This window comes from Lissotriton vulgaris, chromosome 5 (assembly GCF_964263255.1).
Source record: "Lissotriton vulgaris chromosome 5, aLisVul1.2, whole genome shotgun sequence".
Lineage (NCBI taxonomy): Eukaryota > Metazoa > Chordata > Amphibia > Caudata > Salamandridae > Lissotriton > Lissotriton vulgaris.
This window is the reverse complement of record NC_141693.1, coordinates 1,659,196,759-1,659,213,478: the sequence shown is the minus strand read 5'-3', so window position 1 is coordinate 1,659,213,478 and position 16,720 is coordinate 1,659,196,759. Positions and strand designations below refer to the sequence as shown.

Genomic DNA, 16,720 nt, shown 5'->3' with positions numbered 1-16,720 from the left:
CAATCCTTATCGCACTGAGGAAATCAGGAGCCCGAGTTTGAATGCTTTTTTTTTTAACACAAATATTTGCCCCTGACAAGACTAAGAATTCTACAGCCCAGCACCCCTGTGCAGCCTGCATACCCTCCCACTGGGAATCTATGTCTGTCTTCTTCACTTCTTCTGTGGAACCCTTATAAACCCCTGAGCAGGAGGACTGTGAAAGCCAGGCTGAATAAGTTGTGGGAAACCCAATGATCAAATGGATCTAAAGGATTGTGCCAGTGAGGGAAGCGTAGAGAGCCTGCAGCCCTCCAGCCTGCAAATCTTCGCCAACACGTCCACATTCCATGGAATCCGCTACATCTTCACATATGGGCCTATGACCATGAGGCGCTGCTTGTGGACGGTGGCCTTTGCCGGCTGCCTCGGCCTGCTGGTAGTGGAGAGTTCGGAGAGAGTCGTCTACTACTTTTCCTATGAGCATGTCACGAAGGTGGACGAGGTGGTGGCCCACAGCCTTATCTTCCCCGCTGTCACCATATGTAACCTCAATGAATACCGCTTCTCCAGGCTGACGACCAATGACCTCTTCCATGCTGGTGAGCTCCTAGGCCTGCTCGACGTGAATGGACACATTCTGGAACCTCAGCAGGCGGATCCTGTGGTCCTGGCAGCTCTACAGGAGAAGATACATTTCAAGCAGTCCAAGCCCAAGCTCTTCAGCATGCGTGAGTTTATTGACCGTGTCGGCCACGACCTAAAGGATATGATGCTCTACTGCAAGTACAGGGGTCAGGAATGCAGTCATAAGGACTTCAAAACTGTAAGTATCCACATTTTCCCTAAATCTTTGGTTCCAGATATTTCCTGGCTCTTTGGTGAAGCATACCACACATAAACATTGCTGATTATATTGTTGGAGGTTTGACGAGACGGCTTGGAAAAGATTGTTTTTTGATTCTCTCCTTCACTCAAGTGGCACTTGGATGTTACATGCCCGAATGATCGTCCGCCATATTGATGTTTGACCCGGCTCTTGGATCTTACATGGCCAGAAGGTTTTCATCCAGTTTGGTGTTTGACCTTTTATTTAGAAAATGGAAAATAGGTCAATAAGGAAACCTTTTCTTTCTTTCAGTGGTCGATTTCAAAGTAGGATGTTTCTTCAAAGCATTTAGCAGGACACAGGTAGACAACACCAGGCTGTGGGCTAAAGGTACAATTTTCTTTTTATGTCCGTAGGCCTGATACACATTGGCAGGTAGCATCTTAACTAGCAGTCACCTATCAATCCCTATGAATTTTACAATGCCAAGCACTCAAAACCTCATACAATTAGTCATTGTAATCCCTCTGCTAAACAGGCCTAGAAGCTGAACTGTTCGATTATGTGAGACAGATGTGCTGTATTTCTTTACTCAGTGCTGCCCTATACAGTACTTGGTTATGCAAATGAGTCAAATAAAGATTAAACAAATGTCAGCCAATGAGATTCCACCCCACAAGTTGGAATTGGGCAAGTGACTATTTGTGGATTGCATTTTTGTATCACACTGGTCCTAGGATCAAGGACCTTCTTTAAACCTTTGTATGTTCTGGTGGATTGCTCTGCATAGAAATCGATCAAACGATTACAGTGAACTTTCAGGATATTTATGAAGGGGCCTGCAAAGATCATACATGCTTTTTTAATCCTACAAGAGTAGTTAGGTTAGAAGGCATGAACACACAAGAGGATTTTATTTTGTGGCAATAATAATTTCTTCTTAAATGAAAAACCAGTATGTATCTTCTAGCTAACATTGTAGCAACTGAAGACCTTGTCTTCAGCAGGGAGAAACTGAACCATGCACTTTAACTAGGATTGATATGTATTTGTGGCAGAAACATTGTGTGTTAAAACACATTTATGTTACACTAAATTAACAGTGTGAAAAGAATTGATACCAAGCATCCAGTCAGAGCCTAAAAAGCCATCCTCAACTAGGCCCGCTCCCCAAAATCAATGGTTTTCCAAGATCATTCCTGTTGAAGTGTATCTGGCTAAAGACATGGGTAGTAACAAAGAGTAGGATAAAAAATGCTCACCAAACATTTTAGCTGAAACTAAATAAATAAATAAAGGTGTGACCAAAGTGAATTTTTTTCCACTGGTTGAACGGGTAAATTAAACTTACCATACGTTTATGAATCAGTGTAGGGAAATGTAAATGCCTTTCTATGCATCTAATTTGCAATTTGGCACCCCCAATTCTTTTTTCCATGGGGACTATTGTTGTTAAATGAAGGCCACAGTGCAATCAGTAGCTTCAAAGGATACTGCAATGTGAGAAAAGGAAACAAGGACTGCATTTATTTGTGGCCAACATAGTTTTTCCGGGTTCTGGTAAAGTGGTAGATCTCGAGAACATAGATTCCCCCTGAAATTGGGGAAGAACCAGTCAGTTACATATTAGCCTTTTCAAGAACCATGCCACTTAGGTGTATTTTGTAGTCAATTCTTGGTACATGATGACTGGTTTGGAGGGTGTATTTCCCCAAAGTTATAGACAGTTCCCCTAATTCTACCGAAAATATGTCCTTATTGGCCTCATTTGTCCGAAAAAATTGCCCTTTTGAAGGTTTACTGTGGTAATCAGAGATATGCCCCTTACTATACCAGATCATCTATTTATATTTCTAAAACCTTCAAAAGTTGTGTGACATCCAAGAGTCCCTTTAGTCCCATCTCTGCTGAGTATTTGATTTGGCACCAAATGAATTTGATTTTCTCAGAACTTTTACTATTGCCTTGTCTTTTGTTACATGCTACATTCTGGTTTAATGGCTCAGAGGTGTAGACCCTGCATGATAGCACATTTTGTCCTGTAGAAAGATCCTGCAAGGTTAAAAGAAATCTTTTCAAAATAGAGGCTGTGGATACTTTTGCTTTAGAACTGTCTTTTCAGTTGTAACCGCTTTCTGTGTCAAAGTTGATTTTGATGTTCAGAGGTTATAGTGCTCAGAGGCTGGATTGCGGCTATTCTTGATGTTCGGTGCATACTCGACTGTGGTGACAGATGTCTGCCATGAGCAGTGTGATGTCAATGAGACCTGGAACATTTCCCTGGCAGTGCAGGGCCCATAGAGACAGAATGAAGGCGGGTTCATGATCTTGCTCTAGCAATTCAAAAGAATGCAGCCGACCTTCAGAAGAATGCTTGGATACATGCTTATTGACTATCGATGTGTCTTTTATCTTTCCTATTTGAGGAGTTGGCAGTGTTTTGAATGTGTCAGAAAAGTTTGTATTGGAACACACTGGATGTTTTGTCGCTGTCCTCATGTGAGTTGAGGCACCTTCCACTGTGCGAAGCCCCTTTGTAATAATCAGCGCTTGTTGCTCCACTACCAGGCGTGATGGAAAGTCATTGGAACAATTCACTTTCATCTGATCGAGAACTGTTGGTCTGTAGTTTATTTCTGCTTTTTACTGCTTTTGTTCCTTTTTTCAATTACTTCTTCCAAATGTAGATATTGAATGTGCGACCTTGCTCCAATTCGCCTCTGCTGACATCAAGCCACTTATTTACAGAGATTTTTCTAATGTTCTCTGATATTCTGTGACTGCTACATGATTCTGCCTAACCCACGATCCGTGCAATAAATATGTGTTATAAAATGTCTCTTTTAAAATGGCTTCTAAAACAATGTATTTCTTAGTTTGTGACTCCCTCTGCTGATCCTACCATCGGTAGGAACAAGATTTGCTGCCAGGTTTCGTGCTACCTGACCTGTGTGTTTGTGGGTGTTTCTAAGCTGGCCGTACCTCTAAGCGCTCTCTGTCTGATGTGACTTACATCTGTCACAGGTAATGACACTTAGCACTAGGTAGCACAGTTGTAAACAAAATCAAGGCATGGATTTCTGATGCTCTCTTCTTGTTATCAAATAGATGTGTTTCAGGTTCCACAGAGCGGGGGTCCTATTTCTGGAAAGAGTGCACTCTTGTCAAGGTGGGCTTGCATGTAGGGATGTGTAACAAGGCACAAGTGTTAACTGCAGAGATGGCTTTCCCTTACTTTTGGGTTTTGGGAGTTTTCTTAATTTTGGTACTGTATGGGATATTCTCTGCTTCAACTCTAGAATTTGAAATACAACGGGGTTAGCGTAGGCTACCCAGACAAATAGTCGGGAAACTGCACGCTTTATACAACTTTGTGACTCTTTCTGTTTAATGGTGTTGAAATCTTCTGTAGTTAGTTAACTACCCATTGGTGTGAGGACAGTACATGCGAGTTGCTGTAATCCAGTATTGCGCTGCTTATGGACAATGCTTATGTGGCTGATTGATTTCATAACCATGGCGGAGACGTTCAATCTGTCCTGAGTAGTAATTGCTTGCAGAGTATCAGCCCTATTTGGGTGTGTCGCAGAATTGTGTTAAACCTTCATAAAGTACAGCTGCTGACCGTTCGCATACTATCCACCACTTCTCGACTTAATATATCGACATATGCCATTATGAACAGGGGTCCAGTTTTTATGGTTCGAACAAGGTGCAAAACTGTGTAATTTGTGCTGCAAGAGAAACAACTAGACACACAGATACCCGAGGACGCGTATAGAACAACTGAAAAACGTTCTTATACAATTTAATTTTATTGATAAGATCTGGGGAAAGTAATATTTATACATGATGTTTCTGTGTGTTTGTTTGGAAACAGGTGATCTACGTCGACTATATCAAACTCTGGGCCAAGTAGAAGTGAGAATTTTGACGATGCTACCTATCACTATTAAAACACAGTCCCAATAAATAACAACCCATCACTGCAAAAAACACAGTCCCCCTAAATAACAACCCATCACTGCAAAAACACACTCCCTCTAAATAACAAACTAGCTCTGCCAAAATACACTCTCAATAAGTAACAACCCATTACTGCCAAAACACACTCCCACTAAATAACAAACTAGCTCTGCCAAAATACACTCTCAATAAGTAACAACCCATCACTGCCAAAACACACTCCCACTAAATAACAAACCAACACAGCCAAAACACACTCCTCCTAAAAAGTAGCCCATCACTGCCAAAACACACTCTCGAGTAACAACTCATCACTACCAAAACACAATCCCACTAAATAACAAACTAACACTGCCAAAACACATTCCCCCTAAATAACAGCCCATCACTGCTAAAACACACTCTCAAGTAACAACCCATCACTACAAAAACACACTCCCACTAAATAACAAACCAACACTGTTAAAACACACTCCTACTAAATACCAAACCAACACTGTCAAAACACACTCCCACTAAATAACAAACTAACACTGCCAAAACACATTCCCCCTAAATAACAGCCCATCACTGCTAAAACACACTCTCAAGTAACAACCCATCACTACCAAAACACACTCCCACTAAATAACAAACCAACACTGTTAAAACACACTCCTACTAAATAACAAATCAACACTGTCAAAACACACTTCCACTAAATAACAAACCAACACTGTCAAAAAACACTCCCACTAAATAACAGCCCATCACTGCCAAAACACACTCCCGCTAAATAAGAACTTATCACTACTAAAACATACTCTCACTAAATATCTCCTATAGTGCAATTCATGTAAAATTTTCTTAAGGCCATATGTGATAGGATGTGGTTTAGTCTGAGCGGTTTAGCACATTTTTTATGCTTATGGGTGGTAATGTGATGTTAGAATATTTAAGAATAATTGCTTCTTTGCTGTATCTTCCAGAATCGGTTGCAATAATCCATCTTCTACATGTTGAGCCCTGGGGGGCATAATAACAATCCCTGTGCACCCCCGGCTATTCATGGCCTAACAGATATGGAGTGAGGCAGCTGTGTTGCCGCACAGTGTGTCAAGGAGGCGTACACTGGGAGTTGCAGTGGGTGTTCCCACACAACGCCCATAAGTTTTGACACATTCCCAGATTTACAACATGGCATGAATCTTGGATGGAATGTGTTAAAACCGTGCGCCTCATCAGGGTTGGTGTAGCAAAGAGAAATAACATTATTTCTCCTTTTGTTTTCCTCTTTCAAGGTGTGCTGCATTCTGCAGCACACCTGGAAAGAGGAAAACGCCTCCTAATATTGTTTTTGTGCAGGAAGGTGTCTCTTCCTGAACAAAATCAATCATGCTAATAACGCAGACCCCCTTGCACCATGGTGCAAGGGTGCCTCTGTCTGCTGCTAATTGTGTGAAAGCTGAAAGGACATGAACGGACCATATGTTGTAAATATGATGCATTCTTGCCTTTTCGAATTGGCATAGGGCTGCTCAACAAAATGACTTGCAGTGCTGCCCTACACCAATCCTTTGAAAATGGGCTCCTTAGTTTTTTAAGCAGTAGATCTTAACATGAGTTATTTTATGTTAATGAACATTAATACAAAAAGCAAACAATCGCATTAAGTTCATATCTTCTGATTTTTGGCAGATTCCAGTACAACTATCCACAAATTAAGCAGAATCATACTGTAAATATCTGCTTGCTGTGAAGCAGAATGTGTGAAATGCTTTCTGAGATCTCTAAGACATCTGGCTATCAATTTAGGAATAGGCCAGACATGGAAAAAAATAGCTAATACGGTATACTTGTTTATTACAAGTTCCAGATGCAATATATTTTAGTTTTCTTTGCTTATCTTTATAGTTAACAGCGAGTCTTGATAGTTTTCACTATTACCGAAAGTATACCATGGTACTTTTTTATATAATGCCACTAAGATGATAACATATTCTAACTAGGCAGAAGAGGGTTTCTCCGAATCAGTCAAAGAGAGCAAATGAATTGGCTTCACCCTCTCTTTAAATTGCTCCCATCTAAGATTCACACAAGGTCACCAGGGAGTGCACTGCATCATCAAGGGATGTTAAATACTGAATGTTCTTCTGTTGAAAGCACAGATTAACAGTTGTTATTTGCCTTGTGACCAGATTGCAGATGGTTTGCATTAGAGGTCCTGTGGGAATGAGTGTTCAGAGGTGTGAATGGCTAGATGATCAAAGCCGGGTTATGATTTCCTTGCATCCTACAGCCGATAAAAAATGGTGCACTGTTAGTACTTTTGTCAATATAGGATTGTTTAGACAATATTTATTAGATCTGCAGAGTTTAGGCTTAGTATGTAATATGGAACTTTATATTCTCAGGATGGGAACCCTGCGTTTTCATAAGAGAACGAGTGGATAGCAGGGCCGGACTGGCCGTAGCGGGCACCGGGCAATCCCCCGCTGCGCCGCACGGGTGGGGGACCGGTTTGGGGCCCCTGGGGGCCGTTTTTGTTACAGGGACGTTTTTGCAGCATAAATCGGCCCTGTAACAAAATCGGCCGAAAACCGGCCCTGGCAAAGAGCTCGGTGGCAACCACAAGCCGCTGGAGGGGGGCCAGCCGAGCAATTTGCCAGCGCCGGTTTTGGTTCCCAGTCCAGCCCTGGTGGATAGAATCTATTTGTAATAAATGATAGGTGAAAAATGGCTTGCTTTCGGTTGTATGTAAGTTTATGAACTACAAAATAACGTCAGGGCAAAATATTGTGAATTTAAGTGCATATAGATGAGTATATTTACCACTTTTAACTCCACATCTGTGTATCTTGTAGATATATTCATCATCAAATTGCACATACGTGAAGTTCATTATAATAAACCTATACTTACCTTCAAGATATTTTGGTTCTCAATACTTAAATCTCAATATTTTAACACCACAACATTTTGTAATCACAATTCTGGTGGAATAGACTTGCCATCAGCAGTTGGAAGTGACATTTTGACAATACTATCTTGATTTTTGCTTGATCTTTTGTTTGGTCCTGAATTACACTGGGCTCCCTGCAGTACCATTATCTGGAGAATGTGTAGTTACCCAATTCGTTTCTGCATTTTTCAAAGACGTAAACATTAAGTGTAACTGTAAGTCCTCTCAGGTAATTTGATGCTTTGTGTTCTGGTGTAATGTATTACTTGGAAGTTCTTTGTATAGCACTCTATATGTTATTTCTATTGCTCAAACCTAGCCAAAAAGCAGCACAGTAATGTACATCGCCAAAGACAATATAAAGTCAATGAGTAAGAGGAAAGGAAGCAGGGTTGTGGGTGATTAATGCATTGTGATGTAGTGTTCAATAAGGATGTATCTATTCCACTCTTTCATAAATTGAAGCAGCATTTAGTTTGTTCTGATGGATACAGGTATGTTGTTCCAGGTGCTGGGTGCATACATGGAAAAGTCCTGATGTGTTTTTTACACTACTTAGCCAGCAATCCACTGGTGTCCTAGGTGTAGGTGTGCTTAGTTCCACCCGTGATGGTGAGCTTGTTTACATGATAAGTCAGGGTGCAGGTATTGCTAGCTTTGTAAATGATGCATCTAGTCTTGAAAATGGTGCTGGCTGGCAAGGGGATTGTATACATCCTTCTTGAAACATCATGTATTTCAAGACCACAGTTCATTGCAACCACAGTCCACACCAGAGATGCAATTTCCTCATATTTGGCTAATTTGTATTCAATATTGTCAAATAGAAAATAAAGAACATGGAGAAAACTTGATAGATTTTAATCAATGAAAGTACAAGTGTATGTATGTATTTTTGGCTGTTAAACACAACTAAAACTAAATAAATCATTCATATTCAATGAAAAGTCCTCTGTAACATCAGTAAGAAGAAACCGATCTAGATGTGAAGGAGCACATGTAGAAGGATTTCTGAGGTTGGTGGGCTATTCATCAGACTACTGAAGCAGGGGAGGATCCATTACTATGTATTGCAGAAAAAAACCCTGCTGCATTCAGAGATCTTCATCGGTTTGGCAGGCATCTTTTTGCTGAAAGCAGGCACTATTTTAGCGAGAAAAGTAATGTCAACCCAAAGCATGTGTTTGCAGCCGCGGCCCGTGGAGGGTGTTTCGGTGGGGCAGAGAGGCGGGATGGGGGACGGGCAGGGAGGGGGGGTGCTAAAAACCAGAGTATGGATAATTGAAGGTAAGTAAACAATTTAACTGATAAAACGAATTTCGTAGAGCACCCTGCAGCACATTTTGCGATGCAGGGCGCACTATGAAATTCGTTTTATTAATTAAATTGTATACTTACCTTCCATTATCCATACTCCGGTTTTTAGCACCCCCCACCCTGCCCCTCCCTCGCCCCGCCTCTCCGCCCCACCGAAACTCCCTCCACGGGCCGTGGCTGTGTGTTTGTTCCATACTTAGTGACATATAATAAAACATTCTCCTGGTGTCTTCTGAATCTTTCCCCCACTCCTTAACCTATTTCTGGTTGATGAGACCCATGAAGGCTGGTAGATAGTGTGATTTCATCAATTGGCAACCACTGCGAGTATTGCTGGTCTTTCGTAGCAGCCTCTTGTGGGAATAATGTATACGTTGCAAAAACTGAAGCCATACTTCGTAGTGAGCGCTAAACCTCCAACAGGGAGAAAAAGCACAAGGATATTTTTGTATAACCCTCACCCAGCAGAGCAACTCTTGGTGGCATGCTTCATCGTTGTGTTCTTCCCATTCCGCTCTGGAACTTATTTTTGAATAGTCTAACGAGGAGTGGTATCAGGGAGTGTAACCCTTGACCCTGACGAAAGCAGCAGGGAAGAGTGGCTTGGAACATATAGACCATGTAGAAAGAAGGGTAGGTAACCCCACACATCCTTTCTACATCTCATCCCTTTTTAATGATACGCTCTGGAGAACAGAATAAAGCATAGCCTTCCTACCCAGCAGGTATGTTTAATTCAAAATAACCCCCTCCAACTTCTATTTACCCTCATTTGTTGTATACCATTCAGTGCTCCCAAGTATCTCAAAGGTAGCAGCATGCCCCGTTCCGCAGCGGAACAAGAAGAACCCTGTGACAAAGCATACCACCAATGGGTAAACCCTGGTGGGTGAGGGCCCCGGCTATACAAAAAGAGCCCTTGCCCTTTTTCTTCGGTAGCTTGTTTACACATACTATGGAGTAGGGCTCCAGTTTTTTCTCTCGTTATTTGTAACTAGGAGGACAAGCCCCCCCCCCCCCAGGAAAATTCCTCTTACCTACCCTTTTCTCTTTGATATACGTATGTGAAATCGCATGTTTGTGCACAGATCACAATTTTAAGAGGTGCCATATTTATCACCAGTTGCATTCAAGCTTGCACTAGACCTAAGCAATAGGTAACTTTTCTTCATTCTACATTTTTTTTCATTTTGCATTGTATTGGGATGGTTTTTATAGGACACTGTTTGACATTTTGTGATGTGTTCATAAGAAAAGTGTACTCTCTGTATAGCATTTGTTGATATATATTGTACGACGATTACATATTAATGGACATTGTGTTTGGTAACACGTCATTAAAATCCTGTGCATCTTTCTATCCTTGGACTAGTTTTGGTTAAAGATTGTGTTTAATAATAAAGAGTATTTGTAAAGAGTAAATAATTTGGTACATTAGGTTGGTATAGACGTGGTGTGACATACATAGGTATCTCAATGGGAGAATTAAATTAAAATGTTCAGCAACATGTAAATTACGCCATCATAATTCACATACTAGTGAGTTTCAAGTTATGCTTTTATGCAAAATGCCACTTCACGTGATTATGCACCACTTGTGGAAAATAATTTACAGTAAATGTGGCATTATTGTTAAAAGTTTACTGCGAACGCACAAGAACAACAAAACGAGACAAAATGTTGCTTGCACGGCTTTTTGTTTTTTTTTCATGTTATGTGTTTAGTATAAAATGCGTCCTCCCCTAAAATTGACACAAGGGTACATTTTGTGCTAAATTATTGCACAAAAACGAATTTGAGTCTCACATTGTAATTCTTAATTTTGTATAGTTTTGCAGAAATGTCTCATAATTACTCAAAAGAAATTATGCACTTTTAAAGTTTGTATCCTCATTAAATTTCAGTAGTTCAAACCACCCTGGATGTAAATGCCAATAAATACTGGAGCATGCAGATTTTGATGTGGCAAGCTCCAATATATGCCTGCTGTGCTTTATGTAATTGGCAAAACTTATGGAAGGTAGAATTAACACACCCAATAAATTCTGACATCAAAGGTATCACATTTTTTTGGCTGTGATGTGATATAGCCTTCCATGGCACTTGCAAACAGGCCGTATGTCTATTTCTGCCTACATGGATCACATAACTCAAAATGCAATAGGTTTTTTTGTTTGTGAGGCATGCAATTTTGAAGTAAATATTTACAGCGATTGTCGTAAATGGTTTCAGTATATGCTCTCGTGCCCCAATGGTAACAATTGCTCACACAGGAAGGCATTGTCCAACAAAGCAGTTATAACAGGATGCTAAACAGGAACGGCAGTCCAACACAACATAACACAGTGAATGAAGTAATACAGCACACAAAAAAAAGACAACAAACCACAGCCACAACAAAATGCAGTACTACAAATATGATCTAACATCTATGTCCCTCATTACCAAACAAGCACGTCTGATTTAATAATACAGCGGTAAAAGGTGTTTGCACCATGCACTGCCTTGCTTAACGTCAAATGGCTTGTAGTGGCATAGTGTAAGACCTGAAGCGAGTGATTTAAACTGTCAATGATTCTCTCATGCCTAACTACACAAATAAGTTTGGAAAAAGATGTTCAAGTGCTTTTTCAATATTGTTGTTCTCATACTTATTCCAACACGGAGTTTAATATAATAAAATTATAATTAATGTTTTTATAGGTGTAATTTATGAGTTGCCACATTTGTCACTTCACAAAAAGCTCTTGATAAAATTTACAGCAAAAGTAACTTTTTGTAGAAAAATCTTTTTGGCAAAAACGTACGTTTTGTAGGTTTATTCTTTAAAGGTTAGTTTTTCTGGGCCTTTTAATCTTATTTTTTTACTTTTTTTAGTAAATATTTGACCAAAGCTACCTGAAGTTTGCAAATGCAACTTCTCAAATTTAGCCAACCCACAGTCCGACCAGTAAAATATCCTAAATATTTATGCTCTAGGAATCATTGCCATAATTATGTACTTATTTTCAATTGATACCGCAGATTTTTTGTTGATCATATATTACTCAGACAACCACTCCACAGAGACATCGCTTTAGAGTATTTGCAGTTTATACATCATAAGAATGCATTTTAAAGACAAGTAGAGTTCATAAGCAGCATGTATTCTAGTATTTTTATTCAAGAGCCTGAGCTTAAGAGTACAAAGACTACAATTTTTCACTAATACAGGCCTCAATCTGATTCCAAAGAGGTCCAAATTGTTCTGCAACAATTAGTTTATGACCAGATCAAGGTTTAAAGTAGGACACATGTATTTCCCTTTTCTCCATACAGAAATGTCACCAGGTAATGCCAGGTGGAATTCGTGAGGTGAAAAACCTCATCATGTCAAGTTTTGCACGTTGGCCAGGTGAAATCAAGCGGTATTCCGATTATGTCCCAACAAAGGCCGGGGCATGATAATTAAACAAAATTCTATATAACATTATCTATATTCATTTTTTTACATGGCTTTTCTGTCTTTCTTTAATTATCACCCAGGGATCATTATGATATCTCTTGAACCCATCTTAAAGTGCTTTCTTCATATATTTACTGTTTTAAGAAAGTGAATATAAGGGCAAAACTTCCACCTGTGAGTGCTATTCGTTTTCTTTTTCACCTGCTTAGGCATTAAATACTGGTCATGCTGGTTAAAAATGGGTAGGTGGCAGCCCTACCCCAACCTCTTTATCCCACTAGTGCAGGTTATTTTTCATTCCTGCTTTCACCCTTTGTCACTGCTCTTCGGTTTATCTCTTCCTCCATTTTTCCTGCTTGTGCAGAACATGCTATTCCTTCCACACCAAATGACTTTTAATGTGTAACTGTAACAGGAAAAAGCATGTGTGCCTGTGCCGCAGCCTTTTTTGCTATCGTTCTTCCAGGTTTGGAAGGTTTGCATGTCAGAAAATTGAGTACAAATATGCAAGATTTACTCTTCGTATCTATCTATCTATTTATCTATCTATCTATCTATCTATCTATCTATCTATCTATCTATCTATCTATCTATCTGAAAATTTTGAAAACAGCACAAAATACACTAAAAAAAATTAAACAATCCATGCTGAACCGTATTTGGCCAAACACGCTGGGTTGTTATCAAAACGTGCTGAAGTCTATGGCCTGTAGACAACCCTTTCTGCAGACAGCCAAAGGCCATATGCAGCAGGAATTAAACGTCCATGGCTTGTTGACCTCAGCACAGGAAGATAATAAGTCTGGGAAGTAACCTCTGCTCCACTTGTGGAGTTTGCAGACTTTTCCACACTCTGCATTACGTGGAGCTTGCGGAGTTCGGAAAAACTCTGCTCCACTCCGCGAAGCAGAGTTTTTTTCTTCGCTCACACTCATCAAATCCACCTCCTGGTGAGATTTTTCCTGATTTGCGATCGTCAACGTCAAGTTGGCAAGTGTGAAATATCAACCTCCAGGTGAGATTTCTCAATGTGAGTGGTCATATTTCTCATTGTGTGCAGTCGAGTATGTTCGCGGCCGCTTTTGATGAGAAATCCTCTGTTCGCGTTGAGAAAGCTGACGCTCGTGTAAAAAGTCTACTCAAGTGGCAGAAAGGAAGCAGGGCCCGCTTGAGCCCACTTGCACCTGCTTGTGCTGTGCACGGTGTTGTTCACGATGATTGCACAGTGCGGACGAACACCCAGTGCTAAAAATCACAGTGATAGCCCTACTACTGATTGGGCACGGTGCTTAGCCATAGGCCGTAGGCAGTAGGCAGGTCACAGCAGGGGTTTGTAGCTTTTCTGCAGACCCAGCATCCACTCCCTGCTGTTCCTGATGCCCAGTGCCAAGTGCAGCATACAGAAAGGGTTTGCTGCCCTCAGTTGGTTACTGTAGACCTGGCAGTAGACAATCCCCTGAAGGCTATGCGCAGTTGGGGTTGGCTGTGAATACGAAGTTAGGTGCAAGGCAATGTTGGCTATGGCATATGATCAAAAAATACCCACAGAAATTCATTGAAAAATATTGAAGATAAAAAAAGTTAAATTTTGTTTAACGTTCTTAAAAAGAACTGAAAGAATGTTTAAAAAAACTTTACTGAAAAACAAAAAGTGCAGTTATGGTACAGAAATTCACCAGTTATGGTTAGCTAAACTGTAAATGCACTGCTTATGCCCTTTCCTATCACAACAGTCATGACATGTTAAATGGCAAAATTGATGACATGACTAGGAACTGCATCCATGAGTACCATTTGCAATGTATAGCAGGAGTTACCATATATGTCCGGGCAACATTCCAGTCTCAGGGAAGCATCTAGATATAGTAGTGTTATTTATCTGCCAAACGTACGTGTGTAAACATAGGTGTGTGCATGCGTTTGAAATTGAGTACTAGTCTAAACCTCAAAAACGCTTCATGAGAAACCACACACTGCCACAAGATCAGGCACACATAATGTGTCATCATTTAAAGTCCAAGGTCTTTTACCTTGGGGGTGGTGCTTACTCGTAGGGTAAAAGATAAAAAAAAGTCTGTTTCATTTTTGGGGTTTGTTTATTCATTCAAGATTTTTCATATTTTATTTTGTATTATTCTCTCTTCGTGGTTTGGGTTAATACCCCTCATAAGTAGCCTACTTGTTACAGTTATATGTTTTCACCTCTGAACGTGCGATAAATTGTGTTGTGCTTCGCTATCTGAAGTTAAATGTCTGTTTTCATTAACGTTCCTGGTATGGTGTTTTCCTGCCTTGCAGCTGGCATTCGGCTGATTCACAGCGGACCGGTCAGTGAGTGTGCGAAGAGAATGGGTTTCTGTGCACATGCAAACCTCTCAGTTTATCCCCATCTGAATACGAGAAGCTACTTCCATCTAGCTTTTCTCTAGGAATTCTGGTACTTGTAGTTCTGAACAGGGGCGGCTCCTCCATGAGGGCGGCGGAGCATTTACCCACTGCTTTCTCACAGTGTGAGAAGCAGAAACGTAAAATGATATTTATAATACCATTTTATGCTTCTGCTTCTCGCACTGCGAGAAGGCAGAAGGGTATCCCTGGTTGGGGGTGGGCGGGTGGGCGGACCTGCAGGAGTCCAGCGGAGGAGTGGTTTGCCCACTCTGATTGCGCTGACTGTTTGGTTGGCCCCAGGGTCAACGAAACCAGTCATACGCACTCTGCATTTTCTCTATGTAGGCTTCATGCATCCTTCATAGAGAAAATGGCTTCCCCATAGACACCTGTGGGGTCGGTGTCCTAGCCAATCTTAATGCTGCCATTGCAGTGTTGTGATTGGCTTTGGGGAGGGGAGGGAGGCAGCCTCCTTCCTGTATGGAGAGGAGACGCGACACGTGACCGGAGGTGAGGGTAAATTGAATTTTTATGTTTTTAATTAAATTAACCCCCCAACCCCACGCAATCCCTTCCCCGTGTGATACCCCCACCCACTCACCCTCGACTCATGCCGGCCGTGACTGGTTCTGAATATATAAAGATATGAAGTACATCGAAAATGAAATACTCCATGATAAAATAGGACCTCAACTACCAAAATGTAAAGAAAAAATCTGGACAGAAAGAGATAAAGTATGGAAACGGCATGACAATGGGCATGCATCTGTGAGTCTGTATTGACATTGCCCTGCTGAGTCCTTTTCAATTACACTGTCCTAGCGTTGCACATGGAGGAATGGGAGTTTGCAACTTTATGCCATTAGCTGAAGATATACTCTGTGACTCACAATAATCTGCAAAATACAGCATGCATGGGGTGTGAGAGTTTTAGGGCTATGCTTATGCAGAGGGAATCCCACGAGGCACCAAGAATGCCAACGAGTCATACCACAACTAGGGCATTCTGTAATTTGACTCTTGGCATAGGTAGAATTCCACAGTATATAGGTATCGTGAGCCTGGCACAACATGCCTTGCATATCCTGTTCTATTTCTACGGTCTAATGCAATAAGAGAGAGGAGTGGTGTGCCATTATGGATTTAAAGTTTAAATACCATATATGATTTATGTGGGTGCTTTAACCCAAAGCCTTTGGCTGGTGGCATCCAGTCACAGAATTGAAATCATCTAATATTTTTCTGTTGCATTTCAGGAATGCCTGAAGGGTAGGGGACATGTTGTAATGCCAATACCATGCCAGTACCATACTTTTTGGTCCATTACACCGGCACGCCAAATCATTATTTGGTCTTTATTTCCAATGATGAAGGCAGACACCACTGGTTTTGGTCGATGTAGTGTTTCAAGCATTAGGGGCGGATTTATCAACATTTTGCCCCACTGCAAAGTGATGCCTCACTACCGCCATGCTTTTTTGAGGCAAAGCCCTATGCACTGAAATCCACAGGTTGTACTTTGTGCCCAAAAAATAAACCCTTCTTGAAGCAGGCACTAACAAGGAGAAATGTTTTTATTTTGCCTCATTGTTCTTACATGTCATATGAGCAGCACTTTACAGAAAGCATCCAATGTGTGAAAAGTTTTAAAGTCAGTCTCAGCTTAGTTTTCTATACTATGGGTATTTTCCAGTACAAAACCTATACTAGACATCCCACTCTCACCTTTGCACTACAGTGCAAGCATAGTGCAAAGGTGTGTGCTTGGTTTTAGGCAGCCTGTTTGTGCATTAGTGAAGTGAGCAGCACCCCCATACTCTGCGCTGCTCTCAACCCGAACTTTGATTGCTGCTCC

General features: G+C 40.9%; 1 pseudogene; it reads left to right on the top strand.

The window, feature by feature from the left end:
* Positions 1-229: 229 nt before the first annotated feature.
* Positions 230-880, top strand: LOC147716919 (acid-sensing ion channel 2 pseudogene; annotated as a pseudogene).
* The last annotated feature ends 15,840 nt before the right edge of the window (positions 881-16,720 follow it).